The sequence below is a fragment of the Hoplias malabaricus genome, chromosome 3 (genome assembly GCF_029633855.1).
Source record: "Hoplias malabaricus isolate fHopMal1 chromosome 3, fHopMal1.hap1, whole genome shotgun sequence".
Lineage (NCBI taxonomy): Eukaryota > Metazoa > Chordata > Actinopteri > Characiformes > Erythrinidae > Hoplias > Hoplias malabaricus.
Genome location: NC_089802.1, coordinates 5,939,764 through 5,962,288, shown reverse-complemented (window position 1 = coordinate 5,962,288; position 22,525 = coordinate 5,939,764). Strand labels below are relative to the sequence as shown.

Genomic DNA, 22,525 nt, shown 5'->3' with positions numbered 1-22,525 from the left:
TATTTTCTCTATAAATCAATGATAGCAGACATAGAGCCAGTGATTCAATGCAGGAAATTGTGCGTGTGTGTGTGTGTGTGTGTGTGTGTGTGTGTGTGTGTACATGTGTGTGTATAGAGACTCCAGGTTTGTCCTCAGTGCCTATCCACAGAGTGCCTTCTTGAAAATCAAACACACTCGCATCAAACACACACTACTGCACAGCCAAGTTGTCACTGAAGAGCCCCATCAGAGGAAGGTACTGCCATTTGGACCCACAGAGACAAACAATAAAACAGACTCCCACTGTGAGGATCAAAATCCATGTAAAAAGCTGTAAATAGGGCAGCAGGTGTGTACGTGAAGCGCAAAAAAAGAGAGTTTTGTCGCTGTGGAAATCTTCTTGTCCACTGGAATACAGCTGTGAAGAGAGCACTACTCACCATCAATTCTGTCTGTGCAAATAGCAGAAACAGACGGCCCACTTGGTATTTGTAATACAAACCCTACCTGACTGAATCACAGACAGACAGACAGAGTGCAGCAGAAACACAGTGAGAAAATGTGTGCTAAAGGGGAAATATTTTAAGCCAATAAACTAAATAATGCTGACTTTCCGTAATGAATGAATCACGTTCAGGCTTTTCACCTAAGCATACTTCAAAATTCATCACACACACACGGCTGAAGACCCCTTTTGTTCTGGCTGAAAGACCAGCTACACAGACACATTGCTTAGACACAATAGTGATTAATCATCATCATCATCTCTCTCTCTCTCTTCAGATTCCTCCTCTCTCCTGCCTTCTCTTTTTCCTCCTTCTAGCTCGTCCATGCAATTTAATTCTTATTCATTTTACTGCAGTCTCTCTCTCTCTCTCTCTCTCTCTCTCTCTCTCCTGCTGAAGTTTTCAGTGACATTAAAGGCAGCACTACTATGTTTCTGTAAGTTTGATACGTTACATTTTCTGTAGACATGTTACACACTATAGACAACAGCCAACCTGAAAATAATAGCTTTAATGGTTAAGCAGTAGTGGGTACATTGCCTTGTCCAAGAGATAAATTCAGGCTATTCAGGAGGGCCGGCGGTTTAGACGCAGACTCACACCTAATCTTTAGTTTTTAGACACTTCCCAAGGAATTATTTGTGTCTTTTTATACAACATTATGACAGTTTTCTTAAGCTTATTGTTAGTTGTAAATGTTCTACTCCCCTTTCATTTATTTCCTTATCTTGATCATTCCAACGTGGAAAAATATGTATTGTGTGGCATCGCACTGGGATTAATTTTGGTGCACCTCCCACTACTAAAGCTCACCGAGTGCTGCTCCCAGAGCCCCACAAATCAGAGGAGCTATCTGCTGATAAATACCATTGCTGACCCCTTTTAACACTGAACTCTTTCATTTCTCAGAGACATGCTATGTGCACTGCACCATTCCGCTCCTAGGCTGGATTCAGACTCTTTGCACCCTCAAGGAGAAGTTAAAAACAGCCGCAGCTTCAAAACTTGCTTAGTTTTCATCTAAAGTCATTTACTTTTTCCCCTTAGAATGCCTGATGTAGAATCGTGTCGCCTTATTGGTGTGGAAAATTAACAGATGCTGCAGTGGACTAAAGCAAGCAACAATATGAACTTCAGTGCTTTATTCTGTTTAAGAAATGACTTGGCTCTGGGTTAGCTTAAAGCTAATTTCCATCCGTTATGCCTGAGACATCCTGGAAGTGAGAAACATGTTTGAAAAGCAAAGGGAGAACTTTCATGTTTCACTTGGAAAAAAGATGGAAACTCATGAAAGTCGACGACTAACATTTAATAAACCAATTCTTCAGTCATTTCCAAGACTCTAAAGATGCCTAGCCGCCTTTTTCACTTTTAGATGGCTGCCAGCTACAATGAAAACGGAACAAAACAAACCGTGAGGGGAGACATAATGACACCAGCATTTCTAGCTAGACGTCACATTCTCTTAATAAGAACCTTCAATATAAGCTTAGACACTTGCACACTGCACCAAAAGCACAGTAAAAGCTGCTTAGAGGATTAGCAAGCTAATGATAGCCAGAGCAGCACTCCAGTGGGCTGACCTCTCTGTGCCTCTTGGGTCCTGGTTGAGGTCAGTGGTTTACGAGCCGTTGTAACACACACAGAAATACACATATGGAATCAACATCACTTCCCCAGCCGTGTCATTCTGGTAGCGCTTTGAAGACGGGCTTCCCAGCCATAACCGATTGGCTTCATTTGAATTTAAAGAGCCGCCGCTGAATAGGTGCTTTTGTTATCTTAGCACAGTGCTGTTTTTTATGGCGGCGAAATCTGGCGACGGCCTTGCGGCTTTTTCACAAACGCTCACGACACAGCTGTTAATTCTAGGAACTTGCACCATACTTGGTTAAGCTGCGTAAGTAGCGTCAGTAAATTAGAGAGTTATGGGCCTACAACTCACTGGATGCAATAAGGCAGTGGTAAAACAGGCTCCAGCGCTTATTTATATGACCAATGAATCTGAGTGTAAACACGGGCATTAATAAACATAGTCATAGTGATCTGCTGCCTATGTTTTTTACTCAGAGCAAGAAAGAAGTCTTGCTATATTTATATTTCATTTATAAAGAGGTGTGTTTGCATAAGTGTGTGAGGACTTTTGAGTGTGACTGATTGGATATCTAGATAGTGCTTTGTAGCTCAGATGTTGGCCGATTGTTTATGGAAAACCTGCAAACGTGAACGGGCAGTGCAGGCAATGAGACGATGCTCCACCAAAAGGGGAAGAGTGGAATTTTTTCTATCACACTCTACCACAGTGTTATACTAGCCCTGCCTGTTCTAGATGGTTTGTCCTGCCTCTGAATATCAGAACATTCAGCATCAAGATTTGTTCTGTACAGCCCCGCCCTTGGGTGAAGTATTACACACACACACACACACATAAATACAGTGGGATGCCTGTAGATTCCCGGAGGGCTAACCTTAGCATGCGTTTATTACACATAACCAGAGGTTCGAAATGGCTGCCTACTCCACTGTGTTGAAATGATTACATTTTTATTGATGTTTACTCTTGGTGCTGCTAAATGAAGTGACCAGAAAAAAACGTTAAGTGGACAGTGTCATCCCCAAACCACTGTGCTCCCCATAATATACAAAGAGGGACTGCTGTTGCACAGATTGTACTGATGATGAAATAGAAGCCTAGTGCAGTAGAAGTTTTTTTCCCCAGTCTTATTGTTGACTAAATAAGTTGTTTGCTCTGGAGCAAATAAGGTACAAAAAATGTAATAATACAATTAAAAAATAATGTAACAACTGCAAAATACATCAATGGGAGAATGAACATTTTTTTTTATCTTTCAGTATTTTATACCATCGCTGTCTAAAAAAATATACACATCTCCAAAAAAACTCCAATTTTACAGAAGGGAAAAACCAAAATGAAGTAATTTTGGAGCATTCCTATGGGTTCATGCAGCAAGATATTCACAATATGTAAAGGACAGCTACTGCATTCAAATGATGTATTAAACTAAAATTTGACAAATATGGAGATGCAAGTTTTCATTGGACAGTGATGATATATAACGCTACAGGTAGCATCACCCCGGGGCCCTGGGTTCCTTGTGTCAGGGACTCGGAGGGCGGACTGACGGAGGCGGACGCACACGCTAAAACACAGTACTTTTAATTAAACAAAACAGAACCATACAAAACAGACTTCAAAAGAAAGGAAACACGATAACAAACAAACACGATAAGAAAACAAAACGAAGAACAGCAGAGACAGACTAGACTTGGAAACGAAACAAAACGACGACATGGAAAACAATGACGGAGAATCAGCGGCGACAGACAGACTTGATAACACGGACCGAAACAGTACAAAGAACAAATGACCGACAAGAGGAAGTGATACAAGGGGACTTAAATACTAAACACAGACAAGACGCACCTGAGACAGATAATGAGAGGGCAGGGTAACAAATGAAACACAGACGAGGAGGCGGGACTAAGGCGGAGACATGGACAACAACAAACAGAGCCATGTGCTAAGAGAGCACATGGCAGGGAAAACAGACAAGACAGGACGAGGGCGTGACACCTTGGTTCAGTCTTATTATAGATATCAGGTTCTTAGTTTTCATTTACAAACTGTGCTAGTTACAATAATTGTTTTCCTCCATAACAATGGGAAAAACTGCTTTGTTTGCACATCACAAACATTAAATTCTGTCCCCAAAGACAAAATGTGTTTACCATTTGCACTGTACCCCTGATAAAATTACAGCAACATGTCCATGTTGTGTTTTAGCCCAATCTAAGAGAATGTAGCCACTGGACAGAGCTCATTGAACCATATGGAGATGTTAAAACCCCCTGGTGAATTTACTGCCCACTGAGAACCGACATTACCTCCACTCCCATCCATTCATTCCATAACATTCTCTATCCATCACAAGCACATACACCTCTGCCCCTGTGAACTCTTCACTCAGGTTAGCTTTCTGTATCATTAACATGCCATCACTACACGCAGAAGCTAACATCGTATGGCCGTGCTGAAATACAACAGTGGCAGCTCAGTTACAAACTAAGAACCTGGGGGTGTAGGTATAAAACCTCTCAGAATAAGCATGCGTATCCATTTCATATACAAAGCCAACAAGAAATAAACTAATCAAGCTGGTCTCAGAAATTCTGAGGAACTGTATTCCTGGCATTAAATTAAAGCTACAGGTCAACCTCAGGGTCAAGTAAGGATACTTAACTTTTATTAACCTTTTCTTAAGCTCTTTTTCTGCCACAGTTTCTCAGTTACATTTGTGTGTACAGTGGCGATCCGTGCTGAGATTTTCATGCCTGTGCTGATCAGAGTCGTGTCTGCTGAGGCTCAGAACACTGGAAATGTAATCAATTCCTACATCTAGAGATGACAGTTAAAAATTGACTCCATATTTGCTGTGTCTGTATCTGACATGTGCACCTGGACGTACTTGACAAGAAATTTCTCCCCAAATGAATCAGCCTTCAGAGCTGGCTCACCACCATCTCAATATGGTGACCTTGGAAGGATATGAGAAGTCTGTGCTCTACTGTAAAGCCCTCTGAGTGACAGCGGAGCCTGTTTTCTGTCCTGAGCGACTCCTCGCAGCATGGCAGACCATGCAGAAGTAATGATTTCCTAAAAGCCTTTGGTTTCGCACTACAAATGGAATTCTGCATCTTTCATCCCCCGTTTGATTAAAGCCTCTTCGGCCGGGAACCGAGACTCTGCTCCTGCAGGGGACACACAGACATGGCAAACAAGGCTTTGTCCCTTTCCTCCCCTCTCCTCCTTTACTCACTCCACTCCCACATCGTCTCGCCTCATTTTTTTCTCATCTGTTCTTATATCTGCTTTCTTTCATTTCATTTCACTTCACTTCTCTCCCTCCTCCCTCTTCTCACGTTCTTCTCGTCTTTATTTTTCTAAATTCCTCTCCTCCTACACACTTAAAAATGATGGTTATACAAGGGTTCTTTAGCAAAGGAAATGGTTCTATATAGAAGCCTGAACACTTGAAGAAACGTTCGCATGATTACAGGGTGAAGAACGTGATGTAGATGGTCCTATATAGTACCTTTTAGAAAAGGGTTCTATATGACACAAAAAAGCTTGACATCATAACAATAGGCTTTTTAAACTCAGTGCTATTTAGACCCATTAATATCATTCTTTTCCTCATCCCTTCTTTTAGAAACCTTTGTTTCTCCCTTTGTTTACCCTCCTCCTTGATTTAATTCTTCCTCCCCTATTTTTCTTGTTCTTCTCTACAGTTCGTCACCTCTTCTCACTTCTGGTCTTGTCCCCTTTGTCCTCACTCTTCCATTGTTCTCTCACCTCTGCTTTTCTTTCCCATCTCCTCCTTTTTCTCCAATCTTGTCTTTTTATGTTTTCTCTTTTTCCTTTCTTTTCCTCATGTTCTGCTTTATTTCCTTTCCCCTGTTTTCTTCTACCTCCTCCCCCTCCTCCTGTGTTTAGTTAGCAGTGGTGTGACCCCCCCTCTATAAGGTAGTTGTGTAGTGAATAATAGCTCTGTCCAAAACAAGCCCTGGTGAAGTCAGAGCCTCCGGCAGACTGATGCCCAAATCACATTTGATTAAATATGAAAAACAAAGCCTTTGGCGACACACAGATTGCTGCTAACATGGAAAACATTTTAAAAAGAGAATAGGTAAGGGCCCAGCTGATGAAACACTGACATAGAATGAAAAATGTTCACTACCTGTCAAAAAAAGAGGGACAATGCTCAGAAATGAGATTTCTGCCTCTTTTTCGTTTTCACACTTATACAATTGTGCTGTTATAAAACAGCACCTGTCCACCATTCTGTGGCTAATACAATTAGCAAAACATAACTTCAATTCTCCAGACTGCAACCATCAAACAGTGTGGACAGTGAGTGCAGCTGCACTGAGGTACCTGATCCGCTACTATTTCTGTATCACAAACCCCACTGCGACTCATCCTGAAGGTACTGAATGATGCTTCATCACTGAAAATAACACTGTACCACTGTTCCCACCTCAGTGTTGTGGGAACTTGCTTTATACCTTTAAGTGACTTGTGGCTTTGTCTCTAGTGACCGTAGGCTCATGTGCATGTGCTCCAGAGGATCCCATTTCCCGTTTAACGCTTTTCTATCGAGGTGAAACAAGCTGTGTGCGCATTTCAAAGTCTGGGAGCATCTGAAAGCAGCTGAATGTAGGAATTAAAAGGGGTGTCTAAATGTCTGGACATATGCCTTACACATACAGAGAAATCCTGAAACCCACATGGACAGACAGAAAAAGAAAGAAAAAGACTGAAAAAACTGCAGGAGCAGACATGAGAATGAGAGCGTGTAAGAGATAGGGGAGAATTAATGCACGTAATTGAGAGTGATGGACATTACCTATTATTTCCCCTTATCTGCAACAGGGCTCTTAGCTCAGATAAAAGCGAGACGGTATTCAAAGCCATGAGTGCACCATCACAGCCTTTGTTTAAGTAATGTGCTTTGCACTGATGTATCGGAAACTAGCCCTCTGCGAATAGGGCTGATTTAGCTCAGTGAAAAGAAGACAGAAAAATGATTTAAGGAAGAAGATGTTAGTACTTTCTTAAATCTGTGTTGTACAGAAGGCCTTTGTTAAAATATCTTTATGTGTACGTTGTGTCACAGAGCTGTCAAAGCCAAACGCATCATTCAAGTGGGTTATAAATGCACACAGCTGTTTGTCATGAATCAGATAATGTCTAATTATTAAATAAAGGTGATCTGCGCTGGAGAAGCGTTCTCTGTGAGTAAACATAAGAGCAATGTCTGGGGCTATAATCAGGAAAGGCTTTGATTTTTCAATCTGTACAATCTGGAACAACATGGCTATAGTATCAGCTCATTTCAAACACACGCTGATGTTTCAGAGCGGCTTTCAAATGCAAAACAGTCGTGTAAATCTAAGAAAACAAATATGCAGAACCCATGTACAATTTTCTGGCTCTTCTTTTGTATCTAGTCCATAAAACCAGTCTGGATTCAGCTCTGAATTCCCTCATGATGATTAAGATGCCATCAGCCATTCATTAATTTTAAGGAATTACACAGAGGGAATGTCTGCGTGTTACTTTCCCAATACGCAAGCGTCTGAAAAAAATATTGATAGCGATGTTCACAATTTTAATTCCTCACCATTTGCTGGCTCTCTGGTTTGTTTTTGCATGATGGAAAAATGTCTGGTGTTTCTATGCAAGCTTGGCTTGTTAAATGGGCAACAAATTAAGAGTCTCTGTCCGAAATGGCTCAGGAGTTCTCTCACAGTGCCATTGGCTCAGCTACGGCCAAGAAACAGAATCTGGAAGCATTTGGATGGTGGAGTGACCTCCAACCTCTGAAAAGTATGAGGATGTTGTTCTATTCCTGCTCCATAAGTGGGTAATATTGATTTACATTTGCTGTTATTGCTACGTTAAGGAGGAACTGACAGAACGTTCAAGACACCACTAACAGCATGAAAGTAAACACAGAGGGAATGTGCTACAAAACTAAACAGCTCCAGTTACAAATGAGTTTCTGTGTTAATTCTTAGACAAGTTCAACTTCTACCACAAACAAGCCACAGTCAGCTTCTTGCACAAAGAAAGATACTGAGTTCCTGAATGAACAGAAACAGCAGCAGGAGTTTGTTTAATTAGATATTTGAACATTTCTCAATAAAGTCTGGCTGCAGACATGCACTCCCTGTTTATGTATTATTGATTATTTGAGGTATATAATGTTGTACAAATCTTATATGAAAATTAAAAACAATAATGAATAAAAACAGCTAACACAGAACTAAAAAGTAATTTTCTTTAAAATAAATAACGTGTCAAAACCAAATTCATTCATTCATTCATTGTCTGTAACTGCTTATCCAGTTCAGAGTCGCGGTGGGTCCAGAGCCTACCTGGAATCATTGGGCGCAAGGCAGGAATACACCCTGGAGGGGGCGCCAGTCCTTCACAGGGCAACACACACACATTCACTCACACCTACAGACACTTTTGAGTCACCAATCCACCTACCAACGTGTGTTTTTGGACTGTGGGAGGAAACCGGAGCACCCGGAGGAAGCCCACGCGGACACAGGGAGAACACACCACACTCCTCACAGACAGTCACCCGGAGGAAACCCACACAGACACAGGGAGAACACACCACACTCCTCACAGACAGTCACCCGGAGGAAACCCACGCAGACACAGAGAGAACACACCACACTCCTCACAGACAGTCACCCGGAGGAAACCCACGCAGACACAGAGAGAACACACCACACTCCTCACAGACAGTCACCCAGAGGAAACCCACGCAGACACAGAGAGAACACACCACACTCCTCACAGACAGTCACCCGGAGCTGGAATCGAACCTCCAGACCCCTGGAGCTGTGTGACTGCAACACAACCTGCTGCACCACCGTGCCGCCCCTCAAAACCAAATTTCACTGCTTAAATAAGTGTATTCTTTCACACCAGCCATGCACATGAAGCACAAATGTATTCCAAGGTGATTCACTTTCTGTGGCAGAGAGTGCACTGACGTCTTGAAGAGGCTGGCCATGCATGTGAGGCAGAGAGTGCATGTCTGCAGCCAGACCCTTCTCACATTTCTATGAGAATGTGATTGCATTCAGTTGCATTAGCTGGATCTTCCATACTGACAATGGATATTTCAGTGGTGTTCCATCCCTTCAGAGAATGTACTATGCCCAACACCTCACGTTCAAATGCCATCCCAACAGTCTGTCCTTGCTCACTTTGAGCCAAGTTGTAGAATGACTCTAACGCACTTTGACAACAACATGGGTGTGGTTAGGGACATTGAGGGTCCCAGTGTAAGACTGTGGTGTTATTTCAGAGCTGGAACAAAAAGGAAGGTTTAAAGTCAAATGATTCCCTAGTGAACACTACACTTAAAGCCCAGTATGTCCTGTGTTGGTGTGGCTCCCTCCCACTGACCTTTAGTCAAATACTGTAGCTCCCTCTCCCTCGCGAAGGCATGACATCACAGTGCATATGTCTCGATAAATCATACAGTATGAAGCGCAGAGCACTGAGGCTGGTGCCTCCTGCTGGTCAGCATTGTACTGGTGATGTCTGATGTCAGCTGCTCCTGGCACCACACCAATTGCCTCCGCACTCAAATCTAATCCAGCACACCCGGGGCCCAGCAAATACTGTGTGGGGTTGAGTGTGTGTGTGTGTATGACACTCCTCGCAGTCATGGGAAGCACATGTCTGGCACCAGCTCAAAGCTGCACCAGCACCCCAATTACACAGAGCAGGAGGAAGAGGAGGAGTAGGCCTTCCTCATACATCCTCTAAACCATGCTTACTGTACACAGCTGGGCGTCCACGTCAACATTTCACAACCCCCAAGAAACAACAGCTCAGTGTTTCCACACTCTGATCCAGTCTGTGATCATCACACTGTTGAAACGTGTTCCATAAGGTTGCCGTGCAGTGTCTAGACTTTTACAGTTTTATAGAGCGGAACACATCTGAAAGTTAAATGTATGTAGCAGTGATGTGCACCATATTTTTTACAAGCTTCTCAAAGCTCAGATTTCTCTTGTGGTAGGGAATGGGTTTTTTCATTAATTGAGTTTACAGGGGGAGGTATTGAGGAGAAAAAAAATCTATCTCTGAGTGGATTCATTAAAATGAATTCAAACAACACTTGACTGAATCTTATGTAGATATCATGCACTTCAGAGTTGTCCCGCCTCCTCATTTGAGTCTCTCCAATCACAGCGCTGGACATACATTTATTTAAGGGTACAGATACTAGGTTGAAAAGATTATAACAGACACAATGAGCCCATAGAAATAAGTGGACTTATTAATATGGCAACACAAGATTAGAGAAGAAGGAGATCAAAGTGAGTGACTAAAAGCCAGCTTTTCTGCTCCTTCCCTCTCACTGCTGGGCTATTGCGCTTGAATGTAAACAGAGGCTTGTTCTCAACAGGGGCTGAAACTGGTTCAGTCTTTACAGGGCTGTTTAGACAGGATAACAAATGTGCTGTGTTGTTAGATCCATGCTGTATTTTGATAGGTCAAAGTAGGTCACAGACATTTCATTAAGACTCCAGGAACTGTGTTAACTTGTGAAAAAGCGGTATAATAAAGTGGTATAATATACACCTCTTACTATCCTTTAATCACTATTTTTTCTTATGTTTATTATGCTTTAAATGATGTACTTTTTAATCAATTAAATCCATATCCTCATTTTACCTGCTATTAAGATAAGGCTCATCTTTGCTATTGAAGTCATGTCGAGGCACTAATTCAGCGGTGAGATATGTGGGGCACTAAGACCCATTGGATGCCTGCCCCTGGGCTTTGGCACGCAGGGTGGACAGTAGCTCCACCATATGCTCCTGTGTGGAAAAGGCCACCGAGAGGACCCAGAGCACAGAGTCTGATAACCTCTCATGACCTTTTAGTAGAGCTTTGCAACTGCAGCAGCAGCGGGGTCACGAAGATTCATGTAGAGCCCCCAGCTTTGATCAAAGCCATAAGGACAGGCAACAGATGATTATCAAATCAGATTTAAGTCCTAAAGACTGTAACTATGTGTGTGACTGTGCACACAGCTCTTGTCATTTATGGATAAAAAACAAACACAAAAACGTCTAAATGTACTAATGGTAAAATTTATTTAAAACTGACCTGAGATTGATTTTTAAATTATTACATTCATGTTAAACTTCCCTGTTTATGCTCAAGATGTTCAGATTGATAACTGGCAGCTAACAGACTAGACAGAAAGATTTTGTGTCTTAGGCTGAGAAGGGAGAATTATACAATATAAAAATATAAAACCATTCAGCAACACATTGTAGGGATCTGCTGTATTTTTTCTTTTGTTTTTACTATTTTATTTCCCTTATTTTAACTATTTTATTGTGTTTGTGTCATTTTTGTACATGTATTTACTATCATTTTTTTCTTGCACGTTTTGCATGACTTTTTTTTCTCTTCTTTTTGCTTTTTATTGTAAAGCATTGGGTTGCATTTTAATGATAGTTGCTACATGATAACAGTTATTCATTCATTATGTGTAACCGCTTATCCAGGGTCCAGAGCCTACCTGGAATCATTGGACGCAAGGCAGGAATACACCTTGGAGGGGGCGCCAGTCCTTCACAGGGCAACACAGACACACTCACACATTCACTCACACACTCACACCTACGGACAGTTTTGAGTCGCCAATCCACCTACCAACGTGTGTTTTTGGACTGTGGGAGGAAACCGAAGCACCCGGAGGAAACCCACACAGACACAGGTAGAACACACCACACTCCTCACAGACAGTCACCCGGAGGAAACCCATGCAGACACAAGGAGAACACACCACACTCCTCACAGACAGTCACCTGGAGGAAACCAACGCAGACACAGGAAGAACACACCACACTCCTCACAGACAGTCACCTGGAGGAAACCAACGCAGACACAGGAAGAACACACCACACTCCTCACAGACAGTCACCCGGAGGAAACCCACACAGACACAGGGAGAACACACCACACTCCTCACAGACAGTCACCCGGAGCGGGAATCAAACCCACAACCTCCATTATATTTCCACACTAAATCTAGTGTATCCTACACTATTGGTAAAAGAGCCATGACATAAAACCATTGTTCCGTTCCTGAGGTAAATGGTCTCTGACTCTTGTTTCACAGACTCTTTGCACACTAGATCAACACAGGTCTAACATCCTTTAAACATAAGCAGTGCAATGGCCTTAATGCAGACAAATATTTGGCATGCAGTACTTCCCAAGACTACATTATTTGAAAACCGTCATATTTACATCTCCGACAAAATCAGTTTTTTTAATGGGTGAGAGTCAGCATGGATAAGACTAAGCAATCCTTAAGCTCCTTCATCTGGCTGGAGCATTTTGAGGCCACACATTGTGGTGAGTGTGTGGGTGGGGTGGAAGTGCTGCGTAAATGACTGGGTGATGGATCACCTCCATGGGGATATCAGTCTCTCCCTCTCTCCCCAGGCTGCAGTGTGTGTGTGTGGACTCTCCACCACACCTGGTCCTGCAATAAGTCGGTGGAGTGTGATACTTCCATGTGGAAGAATCCAGCACCGTGCCCTGGGGGCAGAGGAGCTCTCAGAGCTTCAGAGCTCAGTGATCCGTGCTTCCAGGCCGTTCAGATGACTGAATTTACAAGTCCTCTTGGACCACAGAACAATGCAGAGGGAATAATCAGAGCTCATGGGCGCAGGCTACTGCTTGAAAACCTCAGCCAGGATCATCTGAGTACTGGGCCTTTTTGGGGATTTTGCTCTTGTATTAGACATATCTTCACATTAATTGCAGTGAACTGGAAGCAGCAATGCCATCTAACAACAGGTAAATACAAACAGATTCCACTGCGCTCATTATTTATCCAGGCAGATTTTTTTTTCATTTTTAAAGTTGGTATTTAGTGCTAGAAAGCATAAAGAAAACAAGGACATGCAGTGTCAGTGATGCAAACAATATCACGCCCTTGTGGTGCAGTCCTAGTCAGAGTAAGAGAGAGTGAGTAAGTATTAAAGTGAGTGAGTTACAAGTCACCTCCATGAGGTGCTTTTAATTTAATAAGATTGCAACAACAACTAAATATTATGAACCTGTAGCAGTGTTTGCAGCATTATAGGTCTGAATGTATCACTAATTCAGTCATTCATTCATTCTTTCACTGCCCGAAACCACTCATCCAGTTCAGGGTCGCGGTGGGCCCGGAGCCTACCCGGAATCACTGGGCGCAAGGCGGGACACACCCTGGAGGGGGCGCCTGTCCTTCACAGAGTGACACACACTCACACCTTCACACCTACGGACACCTTTGAGTCGCCAATCCACCTACCAACGTGTGTTTTTGGACTGTGGGACCTCCACCCGGAGGAAACCCACGCAGACACAGGGAGAACACACCACACTCCTCACAGACAGTCACCCGGAGGAAACCCACGCAGATACAGGGAGAACACACCACACTCCTCACAGACAGTCACCCGGAGGAAACCCACGCAGACACAGGGAGAACACACCACACTCCTCACAGACAGTCACCCAGAGGGAATCCATGTAGACACAGGGAGAACACACCACACTCCTCACAGACAGTCACCCGGAGGAAACCCACGCAGACACAGGGAGAACACACCACACTCCTCACAGACAGTCACCCGGAGGAAACCCACGCAGACACAGGGAGAACACACCAAACTCCTCAGAGTCACCCGGAGCAGAACTCGAACCCACAACCTCCAAGGCATCTTACAGATCAGTAGTAAATGGGTCATAACACTGTAACTTTTGTTTGTTGTGTTCCCATGTGCTCTTTTTCCCCTTTCTTTTAAGGATAAATATCCTCTGGAGTGTTTCAGAGAAACAAATCTTTTATCTAAGCTGAAAATTTGCCTCATTCTCTTCATATCCCTCAGATCAATGAGCAATGAGCAAGTGCTGTTTCGTTATATTCATTCAGTTTTCCAGAAGAAAGTCAGGGCTATATGAGGTTTCACTTGGGTCACGTTACGTCAGGTGAAGTGAGAGAGAGCAATATCTAAATCTCCATTGCCTCTGATTTTCTGTTTACCTCATGTTCAAGGATGGGCAAAGGCCACTGAGAACTTTCTGACCTTACACCCACACTGAGGGTTGAGAGGTCAGTTAGAGACAGAGGTCACCTCAGTCTCAGTGGCTTGCAGCTGAGTCCAGACGTTTCAGACAGAAAAAGTTAATGTAGAGTGAAATGAGCACACCCACTCTCCTTCTCCACCTCTCTCTCTCTCTCTCTCTCTCTCTCTCTCTCTCTCTCTCTCTTTTCTGAAACCATTGTCGCACCTTCTTTATTTCTCACACCATCTTCACTCTCTACTTTCACTTCTCTTTGTTTGTTTCTTTCTCCCTCTCTCTCTCCCTCCCTCTCTCTCTCTCTCTCTCTCTCTGTTCTCCGTTGTCTGTTTTCAGTTTCTGCCATCCTTACACTGCCTGTCTAGTTTTTCACATACATCACTCACACCACACTCTTCTCTATTATTCAGCATCTCATTTTCTCTCTACCTCTATCTCACTCCTTCCATTCACTCACTATTTCTCCAACATCTCTCTCCTTCCATCTTCACTCTTTCCTTTTTAACTTTTCCCTTTTATTCTCTCTCTCTCTCTCTCATAAGTGCCAAAGATCAGCGCAAGTTCGACAGCTGCTTGGTGCTGTATCCTGACACTATTATACCGTGACACTCTGACACAGCGTCTGACAGTGGACGGATGTGATGTGATCTCTCCAGTGAAAGATCCAGAACCCCACTCAGCTGTCTCCTGCTCAACAAGAGCCTTGTCTCTGAGAGCGTGGAGAAAGAGAATCTGTCGGATTACCACTTGAAACAGAGCCTGTCGCAAAGTGTGTCAACTGTCTGGTGACATTACAGTAGCACAGCGTTGTCTGAAGGAGACAGTTCCCCCCCAGAAGTGCTGTAGCATAAAGGTCATTGTCAAAAGGCAGAAGAGCGAGTGGCGCTTCACAACGCTCTCTCAGGCACAGCAAAGCCCATCTCAACACTACCATGGTTTTTGGAAAACTGGGCCAAGAGCGTGCGGAGTGAAAAGGCATTAAAAATGCACCAGGCTTTCACCAAGTCCCAAGCATAGCTTATTCAGGACGACACACTAAAGCATTTAGCACCTGCAAAGTGTGTTTTGCTGCTACAAACTTAGCAACTGAACCCCATTTGGCTTTCTATGATCATAGTTGGGACAAGAAAACTTTTGGAACATAATGGACTCTGTTAATGCCAGAGATTTAAAATGAAGAGGTGTCAAAAGGAAGCAAATGACCACCGCTAAAGCATTCGTAATAATGCTAACTCGTACGTAGTCTCCAGAGTGGGATTTCCCAGTTTAAAGACCCATATCTGATGATGTATTTTGTATAAAAGCAAATACCTTCAGGGTTTGTTTTAGAGGGTGGGTTATTTTCCTCAGCTGGTGCATATGAAAAAGACAACTGAACATCATTTCGCAGCCATAAAACTCAAATAGCCATCTACAAATAAACACTGCAAATGACTAAACCACAACAATACATTTCCATGAATGGAAAAAACAAGCTAAAACTCAATCTAGATCCTTTACTTCCATTTGCCTGCTTTTCTCTTAATGTGAGGGCCAGTGTTAATCGCCAGCATCCACAGGGATTCCATTTCCTTTTGTTTCACAACTGAGGAACACAATAGCAGTGCTGGATTGCTTGTTTTTATTAACCCATAGATCACTGGCTCAGCTAACACCACACAGATTCCCAAACAGGAATGAATAATATTATTGTGAGTTAAATTATAAAAATATATATAGCTCCCACACTGAAGGTTGGGTTGAAGAATGCTGGGGCACACTGAACTCCACATAATAACCTGAAGACCCCTGTCTGTTCTAAAGGTTCTGTTCAAGTGTTCTCATAAAATACAGCAATAAAAAAACGAGTACTGAGTGCCCTTTCACATCAGTAAATTGATCTGAGGAAATTATGTGAAATTACATAAACGCAATACAAGCTACTTTGTCCAATCACAAAACCACATCCAGCTCTAATAGTGTCTTACACATACATGTACGCCAGGCTAAGGCATTATTAATCACTCTTTTGGGACAGAGCTTTTCCATCTCCACCACCTTTCAAGGGGTTCCACAGGGCTGCATCCTCGGCCCTGTCTCGTTGTAATCTGTACATTCCCCTACATCATCATACAGTTATGCAGATGACATCTCCAGACAAAGGTAAACAGTGACAAGAATGAACTCAGCCTAATCATCTCCAAATCAATGAATCTAGCTCTACCTCTCTATTTTGATGTAGCCTTGTGTCATTCCTCTCTCGTTTATAACCTTGGTGTCACCCTTGACTCATCTCTTTCATTCAGGTACCAACAGAGCTGTGTTTGTAAAAATTCTTTAGACCATGCCTTTATCAGTACCCACTCATATGTGATAACGCATCTTTTCACAACCTGTAGATGATGCAGAAGACTCTCCTGCTTGCCTTCGCAAACACACTCAGTCCCTCCAGCACATTACACCCATTCCTGAAAACCTACACCGGCTCCCTGTAACATGACCTTGCCCTTCCTTACAAACCTATTCAGACGCTTGAATCTTCTTCAGCTGAATCGCTAACTGTTGACCCTCCCAACCTCCGCAGCTTTTGTGACAGCATTTTCTAGATTTGCCGCTCACCTCTGGAACTCTCTCCAATCACATATTCAACAGTCCACACTCTACACATTCAAATACAACCTTAAACCATTCTTGCTCTCACTCATTCAGCTCGACCAACCCTGGAGCACTCAGTGCTGTAGGATGCATATTATTACGTTTCCTGTTCAATGTTCTGTACAGACCTTCGCTATATGAATATAATAATATATTACTGTTATTATTGTTGTAATAATCCTTGCATTTACTGGTACATGGTTCATTAATGACATTTTTTTGCAGTACAGTGAATCATTCAATGAATCTGAACACAATTCTGCCAATTCTCCCTTAAGATCTGTGTGACTTCATGTGTTTAAGGGTCAACAGTGCCCATAAAAAAGTCCCAGACGCCAGCCCATAAAAAGCTTTTTATTCATAAGTTCCGCTAATTTACTGCCTCCTCCAGCGTTTATGTTGGACTCCACGCTGCGTTAAACAACGCAGTTTCATCCTGTTCCAATTTAACCTTCATAGAGCGCAGAGAAGCACCTGTTCTTGCGGTGAAGCTCCAGGCCAGATTAGATTAATTACCCCTTAATTAGCCCTTAATGACCCTAGCCAGGTCACAACTTCCCGCATCCCACTGGGAGGCATTGTGGGAAGATGAGTTTTATTCCCGTGGGGGGAGACTACAGGAGCCTGAACCTTTTTACCATAACACAGCAGACTTGGATTCACTCACCAACACAGTAACACACACACACACACACACACACACACAGACACATACACTAATGAACTCCCCTGCCTCCAGCTCAAAAAAAGAGCAAACAGCAAGAGTGAGAGAGAGCGAGAGAGCGAGAGAGACACACACAGAGAGAGAGAGAGAGAGAGAGAGAGAGAGAGAGAGAGAGAGAGAGACAGAGACAGAGACAGAGACAGACAGACACAGAGAGAGAGAGAGAGAGAGAGAGAGAGAAAGAGACAGAGAGAGAGAGAGAGAGAGAGACAGACAGACAGAGAGTGAGTGTGTCAGAGAGAGAAAAGAGTTGAAAGATGGAGAGACAGGTGGAAAGGCAATAGATGGAGGGACATAGAAGTGTAAGATGAAAAGCATGAGAGAGCACAAACAGAGAAAAAGCAATAAATAAAGAGAGAGAGTGAATGAAAAGAAAAAAAATGAGGACAGAAAGGTGAAGGGCTGGGAGATGAAAAAAGGAGGAGGAAAAGGTGGAGAAGTAGAGAGAGAAACCAGTGTGTGTGTGTGTGTGTGTGTGTGTGTGTGTGTGTGTTCGGCAACCCATTAACAACAACACACACACACTGGGGGTAGAGGGGATTTTTTGCACACACTGTCTGTTCCTAATTTCACACCACAATTTGACTGACCACAGCTCTCATACAGGACACTTTTATGTCCACTATTATGTGCTCATTTCCCACACTCTGTCCACTCCTTGCATTCCTCTCTTCTCTTCTTCTCTCTTCTTTCCCGTCCTCAATCAGCCTGACTGTCCTGTGACTGACCCACAGACCCAGACAACGAGGCTATTGGACAGAGCATCTGCAAGATCTCAACCATTCGATATAGAACTCGAGTCAGTGTTTGCCAAAAGATACTTACTCTGTGGTCTCTCAATGTGTCTCTGTTTTTTACTCATGTGTCTCCAACTTTAACAAGTAGACTACATATGTCCATATAGTGTTACCCAATTCTACTAGTCTCTAAGGTCTATAAACAGATATGCAGGGTGTGCTCCTGTTCGGCTGGGATGAAATCCTGCGGCTCCTTGTGGATATGATTGGTGACCCCTGTCCTATGTTAATAACACATTAAGCATTCCTAACGTAGATGAAGTACTAGCGGAATTGCAGCTGTTGAGCCATGCTGGTTAAACTCACTCAGTGCCCCAGGCAGATATCATATCTGTACAGACAGCTCACTATGGCACAGTGTACATTTGAGCACACATTCAGAGCGAATCATCAGGTTTCACACGTCGAATTAAACAGCCTCAGGTTTTGGAAATGTAAATCGCTCTCTTCTTAACTATGACCAAACAGGAACTATTACCATTTCAAACCCACTAACTTCACCCCCTACTGCACAAATATTCAGTAACTCAAAACCATCTTTAAATACAGCTGAGAAATAATTTGTGATACTGAGGACACTACCAGTCTATCCTTGGCATTCAGTTACCTAGAGTCTTCTGTGAATTTATGATGCAGAGAAAATAAAACATAAAACACAGCAGAAAGTGAAGCTTCTAGCTGAGGGTCTGTTTTAAAACGTACATTCAACATGTACTTCATTTGTTCTATTTAAAACAAATGAAATTCCATTTTGGGCGGCACGGTGGTGCAGCAGGTAGTGTCGCAGTCACACAGCGCCAGGGACCTGGAGGTTGATGGTTCGAGTTCCGCTCCGGGTGACTGTCTGTGAGGAGTGTGGTGTGTTCTCTCTGTGTCTGCGTGGGTTTCCTCCGGGTGATTGACTGTGAGGAGTGTGGTGTGTTCTTTCTGTGTCTGCGTGGGTTTCCTCCGGGTGACTGTCTGTGAGAAGTCTGGTGTGTTCTCCCTGTGTCTGCGTGGGTTTCCTCCGGGTGACTGTCTGTGAGGAGTGTGATGTGTTCTCTCTGTGTCTGCGTGTGTTTCCTCCGGGTGACTGTCTGTGAGGAGTGTGGTGTGTTCTCCCTGTGTCTGCGTGGGTTTCCTCCGGGTGACTGTCTGTGACGAGTGTGGTGTGTTCTCTCTGTGTCTGCGTGTGTTTCCTCCGGGTGACTGTCTGTGAAGAGTGTGGTGTGTTCTCTCTGTGTTTGTGTGGGTTTCCTCCGGGTGACTGTCTGTGAGGAGTGTGGTGTGTTCTCCCTGTGTCTGCATGGGTTTCCTCCGGGTGACTGTCTGTGAGAAGTCTGGTGTGTTCTCCCTGTGTCTGCGTGGGTTTCCTCCGGGTGACTGTCTGTGAGGAGTGTGATGTGTTCTCTCTGTGTCTGCGTGTGTTTCCTCCGGGTGACTGTCTGTGAGGAGTGTGGTGTGTTCTCCCTGTGTCTGCGTGGGTTTCCTCCGGGTGACTGTCTGTGAAGAGTGTGGTGTGTTCTCCCTGTGTTTGTGTGGGTTTCCTCCGGGTGACTGTCTATGAGGAGTGTGGTGTGTTCTCCCTGTGTCTGCGTGGGTTTCCTCCGGGTGACTGTCTGTGAGGAGTGTGGTGTGTTCTCCCTGTGTCTGCGTGGGTTTCCTCCGGGTGCTCCGGTTTCCTTCCACGGTCCAAAAACACACGTTGGTAGGTGGATTGGCGACTCAAAAAGTGACCATAGGTGTGAGTGTGTGAGTGAATGTGGGTGTGTGTGTGTTGCCCTGTGAAGGACTGGTGCCCCCTCCAGGGTGTATTCCCGCCTTGCGCCCAATGATTCCAGGTAGGCTCTGGACCCACCGCGACCCTGAACTGAATAAGCTCTTACAGATAATGAATGAATGAATGAATGAATGGAAGAATGACATTTCAGACCATAACTCTTCTGTTGCTTCATTATTTATGTCCACACCCCAACTGCAAAAAGCCCAGCATTTCCAAATACATCACAACCTGGTTAGACCCTTTCGTCTGTGTGCTCTAGAGGCTACTAAGGAAGTCTTCAGAGGACAGTTTTACAGAGGACATGTCCTACCTCTTAGGCTTCAGGCTACAGCCAGTGTCAACTTTCTCTCTCTTTCTGATCAGCATGACTCTGGATGATCGAGCATGCGCATCGGTGGCACACTTGATTAATGTATCACAGCTGTCACCACTGCCGGTAATTATCGCCTTTCATTAGTGTCCTCTTCTCCAGCAGCCTCTAATAATTACCACCGCCAGATAAGGTGGACCCTTTTCATTTCACTATGGAGGTGTCACCATTGTTAATGCGCTCAATGTGTCTTTATAACGCGTTCCTTTCCAACTATTCATTTCACTCAACATGGAATTAACCTACGGGACCTGAGTTTTGGGACACAACAACGCTGAGTTATTAAATTCAGACATAAACATCCATCACAAACAGCAGCAGGAGTGACCTCAGTGGCCCACTTGTTTTCATTTGAAGCGCTTAACCAATCACACACATCAGAGAGCAATCAATGCAAGGGAAACAAAGTAAACACACACACACACACACACACACAAATACACACATACAATAGGTCAGATTTACACTGCTCCAGTGTGCAGTACAGTGGAAACATGCTTCAAGCAACTCCCAAATCCCAAACATGACTGAACATCTGTGCAACATTCAGCCACCAGAAATTTAACCCTTACTTGTATTAACTATGTACTCTCCGGCTCTGCTCTTGCTCACAGTAGTGTGTTGCTGTCCTTTCATTCATTCATTATCTGTAACCCTTATCCAGTTCAGGGTCGCGGTGGGTCCAGAGCCTACCTGGAATCATTGGGCGCAAGGCGGGAATACACCCTGGAGGGGGCGGCAGTCCTTCACAGGGCAACACAGACACACACACACACACACACACACAAACACTCACACCTACGGACACTTTTGAGTCGCCAATCCACCTACCAACGTGTGTTTTTGGACTGTGGGAGGAAACCGGAGCACCCGGAGGAAACCCACGCAGACACGGGGAGAACACACCACACTCCTCACAGACAGTCACCCGGAGGAAACCCACGCAGACACAGGGAGAACACACCACACTCCTCACAGACAGTCACCCGGAGGAAACCCACGCAGAAACAGGGAGAACACACCACACTCCTCACAGACAGTCACCCGGAGGAAACCCACGCAGACACAGGGAGAACACACCACACTCCTCACAGACAGTCACCCGGAGGAAACCCACGCAGAAACAGGGAGAACACACCACACTCCTCACAGACAGTCACCCGGAGGAAACCCACGCAGACACAGGGAGAACACACCACACTCCTCACAGACAGTCACCCGGAGGAAACCCACGCAGACACAGAGAGAACACACCACACTCCTCCACATTCTGCAGAAATGTTTAATATATCGTCACCGTCCAATTAAAAACGCGTATCTCTCCATTTTTGTCCATTTTATTTTTTTACATTTACTTCCACTGAAAGCTAAAAAGGTTTTTAATTTTCTTGTAAAGTTACCATTTTGGCAGATGCATGTTTTTAATTGTACAGCAATGATATTCAAAAGGCAGCACAGACTAAAACACTCTTTATAACTTCAGAATGCACCAAATAGCTGGACAAATATAAATATCTCAGTTTTGTCACACACACACACACACACACACACAACTGATTCCAAACAATGACTTTAGATTCCATGTGTTAACTGGATTAAACAAAACAGATGATGCAATGCCAAATGATAAACACAACCCTCCTGTCCACTGGTTACTACTAATAATGTCCTACTGATAAAACCCCAGTTTCCACTGAATGACAGTAGAGTAAAGCATTGTAAATAATAATTAAGGAACGCCAACATTTTGTTTGCACACCTCAGCTCAGACACTCCATCACTCTGAGCGCATTCAGCAGCTCTGTGCAATGCTAATCACGAGCAATATATAACTGCATGTAAAAATCAACAGTGCATTACTATAAAAGCTTCCACTGCTCTGAAAATAGCTCCAGATAAAGAGCAGCTGGGTGCAGGCGAGCGGCTATAGTTTAAAACGGTCTGATGTTTTATGCAATGTTTCTGCAAAGAGCCATAAAGAGAGAGAACGGTCAAAAGGCTAGGCACCTTTTAAAGGACCTTACCACCATTTC

The 22,525-nt window shown here is 43.8% G+C and overlaps 1 protein-coding gene across 1 annotated transcript in view; it reads right to left on the bottom strand.

The window, feature by feature from the left end:
* LOC136691735 (disintegrin and metalloproteinase domain-containing protein 12) overlaps positions 1-22,525 on the bottom strand; it is a 133,396-nt gene that overhangs the window by 110,194 nt on the left and 677 nt on the right. The gene's annotated exons all lie outside the window — the stretch shown is intronic.